Genomic DNA, 12,021 nt, shown 5'->3' on the forward strand with positions numbered 1-12,021 from the left:
CACAGGAATATATTGTTAGCCACACATGAGATTTTAAATTTTCTAATAGCCACATTTTTTAAAAAAAGAAAGCAAAATTAAATTTTAAAAATTTATATTCTTTAACCCAATAAACCCAAAACAGTAATCATTTTAACCTAGAGTAGTCAAATTCACAGAGATTGGAAATGGAATGGTGATTGCCAAGGGCTTTGTGCGGGGGTGGGGGGGATGGAGAGTTGTGTTCAACGGATACACAGTTTCAGTTTTGCAAAATGAAGAGTTCTGTGAATGGATGACAGTAATGGCTGTACAACAGTGTAAATGTACTTAATGCCACTGCACTGTACACTTAAAAATGGTTAAGATGATAAATTTTATGTTATGTGTATTTTACCTACAATTTAAAAAAATGAAAATAAATTATTTCAACAATTATCCAATACAAAATATTGTTAGTGAGACATTTTGTGTTCTTTCTTACTAGGTGTTAAAAGTCTGGTGTTTATTTTACACTTGCAGCATATCAGACTAACTTATATTTCACACTATATAACAGCTACAGGTGGCTAGTGGTAGTTATATAGGACAGAACTGGTAGAGAGAAAGAAAATAATAAAAATACTGTTAGTTTTTTACTGCTCTTCATACACTCCAGTTGGGAACCAGTAATTTTTAACCTATAGAATTGTTAACCTATAGAATATAGATTTATCTACTACAACAAATGTACCACTCTGTCTGGTGGGAGATGTTGATAGTAGGAGAAGCTATGTGTGTATGGGGTGGGGGTTGTAGGGTGAGGGGAGGGTGGGGGTGCAGTCAGAGGGTATATGGGAACTATGTACTTTCTGGGCAACTTTTCTATGAACCTAAAACTGCTCTAAAAATAAAATCCAGAAAGAAAAAAAAAAGGAAATTCTGATGCATGGATGAATCTTGAAGACATTAGACAAAGTGAAATAAGCCAGTCACAAAGGGACAAATATTGTATGAGTCCACTTACATGAGGGAGCTGCAGTACTCAGATTCATGGAGCCAGGAAGTACAATGTAATCTCTAGGGGCTGGAGGGAGAGGGGAATGGGGAGTTACCTTTTAATGAGGATGGATTTTTTAGTTTGGGAAGATGAAAAAGTTCTAGAGATGGACGATGGTGATGGTTGAACAACAGTGTCAGTGTAATTAATGCCACCGAGCTTTACACTAAAAATGGTTGCAATGGTAAAGTTTATGTTATGCATGCTTCACCAGAATTTTTTAAAAAATATGTAAAAGGGAGAAAAAGGTAACTTCTGATCTTGCCCCAAACCTGCCCATCCCTCATCATCTTCCCCAAAAAGCACAGCGACAACCTACTTTACTCTTAAAAACCAACAAAGTATTCGCTCTGATTCATCTCTTTCCCTCACTGTCGTCTGCAATCCAAGAGAAAATCCATCAATTCTAATTCCAAAACATATCCGAATTTTACACACATCTCTTCGTCATTACCATCACCTCAAGCTTATTCCCATCTTGGGGCTTTTCTACTTACTGTTCTCTCAGCCCTGTAGACTCTCTACTGACCTTTCTTGAGATGGCTGGCCTCTTCCTGTCATTCAGGCTTAATCTTCCAGGACATTTCCTCAGAAGGATCTTTGTTGTGTCTTTCCCTCCAACATAATATAAATTTCATGGGTTCAAGGACCTTTTAAATCTTGGTTATTGCTCTTCTTTCTCATCTAGTTCACTGCCTGGTAATATTTGGCACACAACACACATTTTTAAAATAAACAAATGAACGAAGCCGCCTGAATTCTAGTTTCCTCTCTGAAAGTGTGTATTATAGTATCAATCTCATAGGTTGGTTTTGAGTATTAACTAAAATAATGCCTGTTGAAGTACTTAGGACAGTGCCTAAAGCACAGGCAGCACACAGCAAGGTTAACTGTTACGGTCCTGACTATTAATATCATCACTAGGCAAATGATAGGGTGGTCCTGGTGCCTTGGGGCATTGCTATTACTGGTTATCTTACTACTTGGGAAGCAGAGAAGTGACAGCTGAGGGAGAACCTCCTTGACCCATAGAAGGTAATAGACTACTTCTCGTAACAAAATCAGTGTTTGAATATTCAAGCCAGTTGCATGCAAATTTTATTGGCCAAGGAGAATTGGATGGACATGGAGAAGGTATATTTTTGTTACGTAAAATTTCATAAGCAAGAGTGTTCTATCTGGATATCAATTATGGATCAACGGAGTGCTTGAAAGTTTAGCATGAATTTTACAAGCATTATCTGATTTTCCCCCTCAGAGTAATGCTGTCAAGAAGCCAAGACAGATATTCACAGCTTCTTCTAGAGAAACACCCTGAAAAATTAAGGATGTATAACAACTAGGTCAAAGCCAAAACTTGAATCCAGATTGTGCATCTCTAAATCTTTAATATCATTAATATCAAAATAATATGCAGTTTTAATAGGAAATATTGAAACATTCAGATTTATATAGTTTGGGTGTAATTATTTGGTATTTGCTCGATAAAGTAATTTTTTAAAAATAAGATATCAAAATTCAATTTTGTCTAGTTCTAAAAAGAAATCACACAGAATCCCTAATATTCAAACTTGTCCATATGAGTTTGAAGGATTTCAGGTTGCTATCTGAGGCTAAAAAAATCCTCTTGCTTATATTGAGCCAAAAATCCTCATGTAAAAATATCAGTTACCCAAGTTGTACTTGTTATACAAGAAGATTTTTTTCCTCTCCCTTAAGATTTCTTACAAAGTTGCTCATCTTCTCTTGAAAAGAACAAAATCCTGGATTACATCAGTTCACCTTGGCAAAAGGAAAAATGAGAAGTTTCATAATGTTAACAAAAATGAAATATTTCACTCCACTTATATACTTCACTAAAGATAGAACACTCTCAAAATTTAAGATGTAGCAAATTTTTAAAAATAGAAACATAAATGAAGTAATTTTCTCTTTAGTTTGTTAAAAGCATTAAATTAAAAAAGAACCCTATTTGAGGAAGATTATCTAAATAGACATTTCTCCAAAGAAGACATACAGATGGGCAACAGGCTCATGAAAAGATGCTCAGCATCACTAATTATCAGAGAAATGCAAATCAAAACTACAGTGAGATATCCAACTCACATTGGTCAGGATGGCCATCATCAAAAAGTCTACAAATAATAAATGCTGGAGAGGGTGTGGAGAAAAAGTAACCTTCCTACACTTGTTGGTGGTAATGTAAACTGGTGCAGCCACTATGGAGAACAGGATGGAGCTTCCTTAAAAAACAAAAAAATAGAGTTACCGTGTGATCTAGCAATCTCATTCCTGGGCATATATTCAAAGAAAACTCTAATCTGAAAAGACGTATGTACCCCATTGTTCATAGCAGCACTATATACAATAGCCAAGACATGGAAGGAATCTTAATGTCCATCGACAGATGAATGGAGAAAGAAAATGTGGTATATATTATACAATGGAATACTACTCATCCATAAAAATGTCATTTGCAGCAACGTGGATGGACATAGAGATTATCATACTAACTGAAGTAAGTCAGTCAGAGAAAGACAAACATCATATAATGTTACTTATGTGTGGAATCTAAAGAAATGACACAAATGAACTTATTTACAAAAAAGAAAAAGTCTCATAGACATAGAAAACAAACTTATGGTTACCAGGGAAGGAAGGGGGAGGGGAGGATAAAGTGGAACTTCAGGATTAGCTGATACAAACTACTATGTACAGAAAGAAGAATTAATTTCAAGAAAAAATGGTTATTTTAAAAAACTGTTAAACATTGAGAAGTCTGGCAAATATTGAGTGTATAAAATAATAATAATGAATGACGTAAGGTTTATTAATCAAGATGGAACTAAAATATTGGAGAAAACATTATTTAAAACCAGAGTGAATGAGGAAAAAAAGCCTTAAGATTTATACTGTTTAGAATTTAAGTATATTGAATAATTTCTGTGTGTGCATGTTAAGTTAAATATATATGTTGAAGTGTCTAAGGTTACTTTTAAAGGAGTAGATATACCTTGTATAACTTCTAAACCACAGCTAGACATTAGAATGAAAAAATAAAGAAAGATACAAAAAACCAAAATTATGAAAAGCAGGTTATAAATGAGAAAAAGCATAAAAATGTATGATATATAGGAAGCACTAGATTAAAATGATAGAAATAAATCTAAAATATTAATTTCACAGTGAATGTTTTATAACTCACCAGTTAACATCAGATATTCTCCAATTGGATAAGCATATACACATACATAAAATTTTTCTATATGCTGTTCATAATAGAAACACATAAAGTATAAGAACACAGAAAAAGTGAAAGAAAAAGGGAAAATAACAAATTTCAGGCAAATAATTAATAAAAGTCAAAGCCTGGCAGAGGTAAATTAACATCAGACAAATAGAGTATAAGGCACAGAATGCTTTTAAGTTAAAAGATATGGCAAATATTAACTACAAAATGTGGGTAGAACAATAATACTGTCTAAAAACATTATCAGGGATAAAGAGGAACATCACATAATGTTAAAAAGAAGCATTTCTTCAGGAAGATGTAAGAATCATTGATTTACATGCCCCTAACAACAGGACCTTGAACTGTATTTAGCAATAGCTGACTAAATTAAAGAAACAAATTCCCAATAACAGTGAAAGATTTTAGTATTTCTCTGACAGAAACCAAATAGAAAGCAGGCAAGAAAATATTATGCAGACAGTTTGGGTAACATAATTAGTGGCTGATTTACTAAGTGTGTTTAATTGATTTAAAGAGAGAAATGTATAAAACAAACCTTTAAAACTATTAGGAAAACATGTAAGAGAATTATGTTCAGGAACTTGGGATCAATGAGGATTTTTAAACGAGTTTCAAAAAGTAGAAATTGTACAAGAAAGATTGATAATTTGACCAAATCCAAATTTCAGATTTCTGTGAAATAAAGGAAACTACGATATGATAAAAATGTAAAGGGTGGAAAATGCTGAAAAAATAAATATTTGCAAAATGTAAAACTTGCAAAGAACTAGAAGTAACAAAGGCATATACAAAACATCAAGGGAAAACTAAGAAAAAGACAAGAAAGGAAAATGGATGATTTTTTTTATATATATACAAAATTCAAGGAAGACACCCAAATGGATAATAGATGTATAAAAGTTATCAAAAGCTAGTAACTATAGAACTGAAGTTAAAACAGCATCGTCGCCGGTATAGCCCCATCAGCTTAGCGAAATTTTATTAATGTGATAATACCAACTGTTATCAAGGATGGAAAGCAAAAGGAAACATTGAAGTGTGGCTGCTAAAAACAGACATCAGTTTAGCAAATCTAATAAGGCTGACCAAGTTTTCCCTCTATCCAGTAAGTCCTTTTCTAGGTATACATCTTAGAGCAACAGTTTTCTAAGTGTGGTCCACTGACCCCTGGTAGCCTCTGAGATCCTTTCAGGGTGTCTGCAAGTCAAAACTACTTTTATAATAACAATAAGACCTCCTTTGTCTTTTTGTCTGTATAGATGTTTGCACTGGTGATATAAAAGCATTGAAAGATAAAACAGCTGATGCCTTACCCTTAACACAGAGGCAGAGCATCAAAATGTATTGTGGTTACCGTGTTCTTCACCATCAGGCACTTGCAGTTAACAACAACAATAACAAAAAGCTAGTTTTACCAAAGAATGTCCTTGATAAATCAGTGAGAAGTATTAAGTTTCTTAAATCTTGATTCTTGAGTGCACATCCTTTTAATGTTCTGTGTGATAAAATTGCGATTAAGCATGAAGTATTTCTGCTGCAAAGAACAACACTTGTGTGATTGACTTATGAGCAGAAATAGCTGTTTTTATTTATGGAACACCATTTTTGCTTGAAAGAATGATTGACAGACAATCTATAGTTACTCGAGAGGGTATCTGGCAGTCACTTTTGTGAACATGAGTTTCAACAAAGTGAGTTTGCTGTTTCAAGGAAAATAATTGATAATGTTTGTATCAATGATAAAATTCAAATTTCTAAGCAAAAATTAGAATTTTGGAAAACTTGTATTGGCTATTGTGAGCTTAACAGCTTCCTAATATTTAAAGTCTTTTCTGATGAGACTGGTATGAATTATTGTTCATTATGAATTATATATCTATTAAATTATAAAACTCCAAATTCGTGATAGTAATTGCCACTGGGGGGAGGGAGAGAAAAGGCAGTTTGAAGTACGGGATTTCAAGTTAAAATATTTTATGTACATGAAAAAAATGAAAAGAATTTTATAGCAAGCCTTTTTCTTCTTTTCTGTAGGGCATATTTAAATATATTGTATTGTATTTTCTTTTTTAGTAGTTTACACTGTTGTTAAAAACACAAATGCTTTAATACCAATCTTTATTGCAGGTGTCATTATTGTCTTAGAATAAGTTCCTCCTTTAGGAAGTATTGTGTGTTTGATTGTGGCTCTCCATCTATTTTATCCAACACAAAGCTTATATAAATATAGAACAAGCAATACACTAAGAATGCCTGCTTCTAGGCACTCTTGCCAAGTCTGTATAATATATATATTTTTAAATGTCTTGCCACTTTCATAGGAAAAAGTGACACAAGACTGTTTTAATTATTGTTTTGATGATCAGTAGCAAAGTCTAAGAATGAGAAAAACACGAATGAGAAAAGTAGGATTATTCCTGCTTTGGAAGCTAGGAAACTCAGCATACTAGGCCGGTCTCTGGAGAATTCACTCCGTACTTGAACAATGGTAGTCTTGAGTCACACAGCTCTGGGAGAGGTTGCTTTCATGGTTTCCCTGTTCATTATTTCTCATGTGTCGTATTGGGAAGAAGTGGCTCTGTAGCTTCATGATTATTTACTCTGCTCAGTGTCTGCAAGAGACGCAATAAATATGGGAAACTAAGAGGTTCCCAAATATGCATACTTGGATTTCTGTATCTGTACATACAAAAATCTTCTGCTTCATGTGTTCCCATTCCTAATTCATCCTTGTTTCTATCTATATCCTCCTTTGGAGACATCTCACACTATAGGTCTGTATTTGTTCCCACAGTGGGTTTCTTTAAGAGCTGTCGTATAATATGGGGAGGATTTTCAGTGACCTATCCTTGCTTTGGCACTCCTGAAGTTCTTCATGGTGACGACTCTCATGCTAGTTGATACTCTTCTAGACCATGTATGTCCTCTTAAATCAAACCCATGCTGAAAGCCAGCAATTCCCTGTAAGTTATCACTTCCTGGTGCTATACAGGGTGAATCTTGTCTGTTTCCCATGATCCTTGTCCTTCTGGTGGTAGCCTCTGGTAGAAACCTGTTTAGGTTCTTTATCCTTATTCCTTTTCAGAACAAAGAATCAATATTAAATACTTTCATATTTTTGTCCATTATTTCAATTTGTACTTCCTTTTTCATATTTTGACCCATTTTTACTGCATCTTACATTCTTTTCTTCCTGATTTTTAAGGACTCTTATATACATACATATATAAGGAATCTCAAACCAAATTAATTTGTCAAATTTGTGGCATGTTGTAAATTTCCTTTAAGTTTCTTTACGATCTTCATTTTGTACTCAGAAGTTTAAACTTTATATGGACATACTATATCAGCTTTTTAAGTGTGTAGCTTTTTCCATTGCTTTATTTTTTTCCCTTGCAAACCTACTCAAGGTCTGTCTGTGTCTTCTAATTTTGTTTTCATTTTTCTACTTGACTCTTCAAGTCACGCAGAATTTATTTAGTGTATTTTGTAAGGTGTGTACCTGTCTTCTTTTTTTTTTCCCTTTGATTATGACCAATTTTGCCAGAATAAGTAAATGAGTGGGAAATGATTTTCTGAATTATGATACCACCTCTATCATGTATTTAATTTTTACATGGAAAAAAATTTTGACTTTGGGCTTTTTATTCTGATTGACTGGTCTCTCTGTGGATTCCTGAATAACTAATATACTGTTCTGATAATTTTACTTCTAAGTTTCATCATTTGTAGGTAATATTCCCTCTGTTCTCCTTTTTATTTTTTTCCAGGAAATTTCCTACCTAGTTCTACCTATTTATTTTTCTAAATGTCTAACTCAGAATCTCTTGGGTAAAATTTTCTATGATTTTAATTGGAATTGCATTGATGAAAAATTAATTTGAAAATATTTAATGACATTACTATTTCTGTTCAGGAGCTTAGCCAATCTCTTTAATAATTTCCTTCCTTCTTACATAGTGGAGTTCCTTCCTGTAAGTCTTTTGATAAAAAACTCCTACCTTGTTATCGCTGTTAATGTGGTAGGATATTATGACTTGTATTTTCTAATTGGTATGTATAAAAACTATTTGTACATTTATTTTGCATTAAACCCATATTAAAGTATTTTGTTCTAATAATTTTTCTTCCATGATTCTTCTGACTTTTCTAGATAGATAATTTATTCTAGATAGATAATGATACAATAAAAACTATATTTATTTCTTTGTACCATTGTCATAAATTTTGAAAACAGTTTATAAGTAATATAGAGGGTATTGTTTCTAGTTTTAATAGCTTTTATTCTCCCTCTAGGGTAGAGTCAGCAATATGAAGTTCTAATGCTGCTATCCCCTTCTCATGGCCATGGCAGACATCACTAAATGATCATTGCATTTTGTATTTCAAGTGTTCTTAGTAGCTAGAGAACTATGTGCATTTGGTATTTTTTATTTGGACTGAGTGCCTCTACTTTAAATATTAATTCAAATTATGTCATTCCCATTTTGTCCATTATATCATCCCATTTTATTTTCTTCTTAGCACTTACTCCTGTATAAAACTATCAGTTTACTCTGTTTTCTGTTTGTTTCCCATTCAAGACCAGAACCTCATTTACCCTTGTATCCTTAGAACCTAGAACACTACTTGGAACATAAAGGTATTCAACACATATTCCTTAATAAGTGACTCCCATCAATCAAAGGTTATGCCCTCAACTGTCACTAGTTCTCTTTCCATCTCTAGTCCTGCTTACAACACTTTTCTCTAGGGGTTAAGCATCTCAAGGAGCAGTACACTTCTGCCTGTCTCCCTGTAATTTGCACAACTACTGTGTCTTAGGTGTTGTTATTTCTGGTATTCATATAAAGAGAATATAAAAGAAAGATATGGGGATGGTCCTAGCTAAAGCAGAATAGTTTGGTGGTACTTGGAGCTTTCTCTTAATCATGGGATTAGGGGCATATGTATAATAAACAAAGATTTTGGTTATTTTCTTAAGAGATATTAATGCTATTTACAGATGAGCCAGAGGAAAAAGTATATGGGGTGAATTTTGAAAATGATTTCTCAATCTATCTCTGTAATTAATGGCTTTAATAGGAATCTCGTTCAGATTTTGGCCAATTGTTTTATTTGTAGATTATAATAATGCTATTTTTGATACTGTTTTTTATATTGTACGAAGCTTCATGAATATATGCAATATGAAATCAGAAGTTTGCATAGCCATAGTTACCTAAAAGGCAATGGTTTTATATGTGTGTATGTACGTGCATATGTGTATGTACATATATATGTATAAGTATTTAGTGAATGATTTATTGATAAAGTGTTTGCACTTTTGAAAATTAATTAGATCTTATAACAAACTTTAAGGTAAGTACTATTAACATCATAATTTTACAAAGATTGGCCCTTAAATTCAGAGAAAGTCTCTATACATTCATAGCCAGAAAGTTAAAAAAAAAAAAAAGATTATTTGATTTGTTTTTAATACACTTAGATGCATTTGTCACCGTCTTCAGCCCGAATCTTTCCACTATATCCTGGTTGGTTCTTTAAATTTACATACAGTAAAATGCACTTCTGGAGGTGTGTGTTCTATGGGTTTTGATGAATGCATAATGTGTCTACCACTGTTCTGTATAGAACAGTTCACTCACCCCCAAAATTCTCTCAAACTGCTCCATTATAGACAATCTCTCTATCACTCTCACTCCCGTCCTTTTCCTTCTCAAATTTTGCTTTTTCCAAAGAGTCATGTAAATGAAATTGTATAATATATAGCCTTTGGGGAGTGACTCCTTTACTTAGAAAAAGGCATTTAAGATTTATCTATTTTGTTGCATGAATCAATAGTTGATTCCTTTTTAATGTTAAGTAGTATTCCAAAATATGAATATATCATTTTTTAATCCATTCAACAGTTGTAGGACATCTTGGTTGGTTCCGTTGTTTAGTGATTATGAATAAAGCTGCCATGAGCATTTAGGTACAGATTTTTGTATGAACATAAGGTTTTAATTCTCATAGGTGGATATATAAAAGTGAGATTGCTAGTTCATATGGCTTAATATGCTGCTAGATTTCTTAGTATTTTGTTGAGGGATTTTGCCTCTGTATTCATAAGAGATAGTGGCCTGTTTTCTTCTCTTCTGATTTCTGGTATCAGAGAAATACTGGCTCATATATTGAGTTATGAACTGTTCCCATTTCTTCTGTATTTTGGAAAAGTTTGAATTTGTCAGTAATTCTTGAAGCACTTGGTAGAATTTATCAGTAGCGCAGTGTGGTCCTGGGGTTTTCTTTGTTGGAAATGCTTTAATTACTGACTCAGTCTCTTTTATTCTTACAGATTTATTCAGATTTTTATTTTTCTTGAGTCAGTTTAGGTAATTTGTATGTAGGAACTGGGTTTTAATGTAATTTTAATGTAATGAAATTAAATGTTTTAATGTAATTTTAATTAAAAGCATTCCATAGTGAAAAAAGTAGTAGTTCAGGATTTCATATCTGACTTTGATGTGTAGGTGATCTGTTATTACCATTACTATTAAAGCTTCTATATTAGGTATTAATATATAGGGTGAAAACTAGGATGTTGTCTTGAGTACACCAGTCAGGAAGTATTTTACTGAATATTTCTCAGGTACCAGTTTTGTGCTAGACATTTCTTAGGATAAAATGTGATTACTATCTTCAAGAATTAAGTTATCTACCAAGAAATGAGAATAACTATGTGAGAAATAATTAAGCACTAAGCTATGAGATACTAAGAATAAATTCAGTGGGAGTTTAGAGAGAAAAGGTCATTGGTCACAGGCAGTGCAAAGAAGGGCTTCATAAAGCCATTGAAATAATCTTGAAGAATAAAGAGGATTGAACATGGCTTAGAAACTTTTAAATTCATAGCTTAGTTTGACAGTTCCATAAAAAGACATTTTTCTAATGCAGACTCTATTCAAGGCATTGAAACTATAAAAAATGAACCTCTAGACCCCAACCTTAAGGAATTCAAATAGTTTTTTTAAGATTATAATGCAAAATAGTATGTTGTGAGTTTGTATAACGTGCTGTAGACAAATGTAAGAAGCAATTACATGATTCCTACAGACACGTAGGAACTAAAGATAAGTTTTAAAACTCCAGAGAGCAAGTGGCTTTCAAGCTGGCCCTAAAGGATGAGGTAGTAGCAGTTGATTCTACTCCACTTACACTGCTGGGTGGACCCAGTCTTCTTGGGCATCGGTAAGGGGATGTCAACAAGCTTGCTCTCATTTCTCATACCAGAAGAGCAAGCTTTTTCCTTCCTGGCCTATACTCTCTTCTATGCAGAAGAGGTAAGGCATTGTGGATGGGCAGCTACAGGATTTATTTCCTGTATGAAAATCGATGAGTACCAAGGAGAGAGTAAAAGGGTCTTAAGTACTCAAGAAATTCTTGGATTTACTTTCTAAAATTTTTTAACAATGTGTAACATGTATCTCTTACTTGGTTTGCTGTCTTTCTTGCATCTAGAGTTCTAAGTTTTTCTTCAGTCAGAATTAGAGTATGATGGACACTTACGGCTGCATTTCTTCAGGTTCTTCTTTGTATGGCGTTGTAAGGTAGGGAGGGAGTTGGTGTCCCAGACAACCTTATTGGCACCTGCATACACCTTCTTTGATGGTAGCAGTTAATTATCTTATAGTCAGTTGGTTTCCTTCCAAGTGTACTGCAAACCATATTGTTAATCTTGTAAATGCCAGTTGGGGTTAAGCTGACT

The sequence above is a fragment of the Camelus ferus genome, chromosome 4 (assembly GCF_009834535.1).
Source record: "Camelus ferus isolate YT-003-E chromosome 4, BCGSAC_Cfer_1.0, whole genome shotgun sequence".
Taxonomy (NCBI): Eukaryota; Metazoa; Chordata; class Mammalia; order Artiodactyla; family Camelidae; genus Camelus; species Camelus ferus.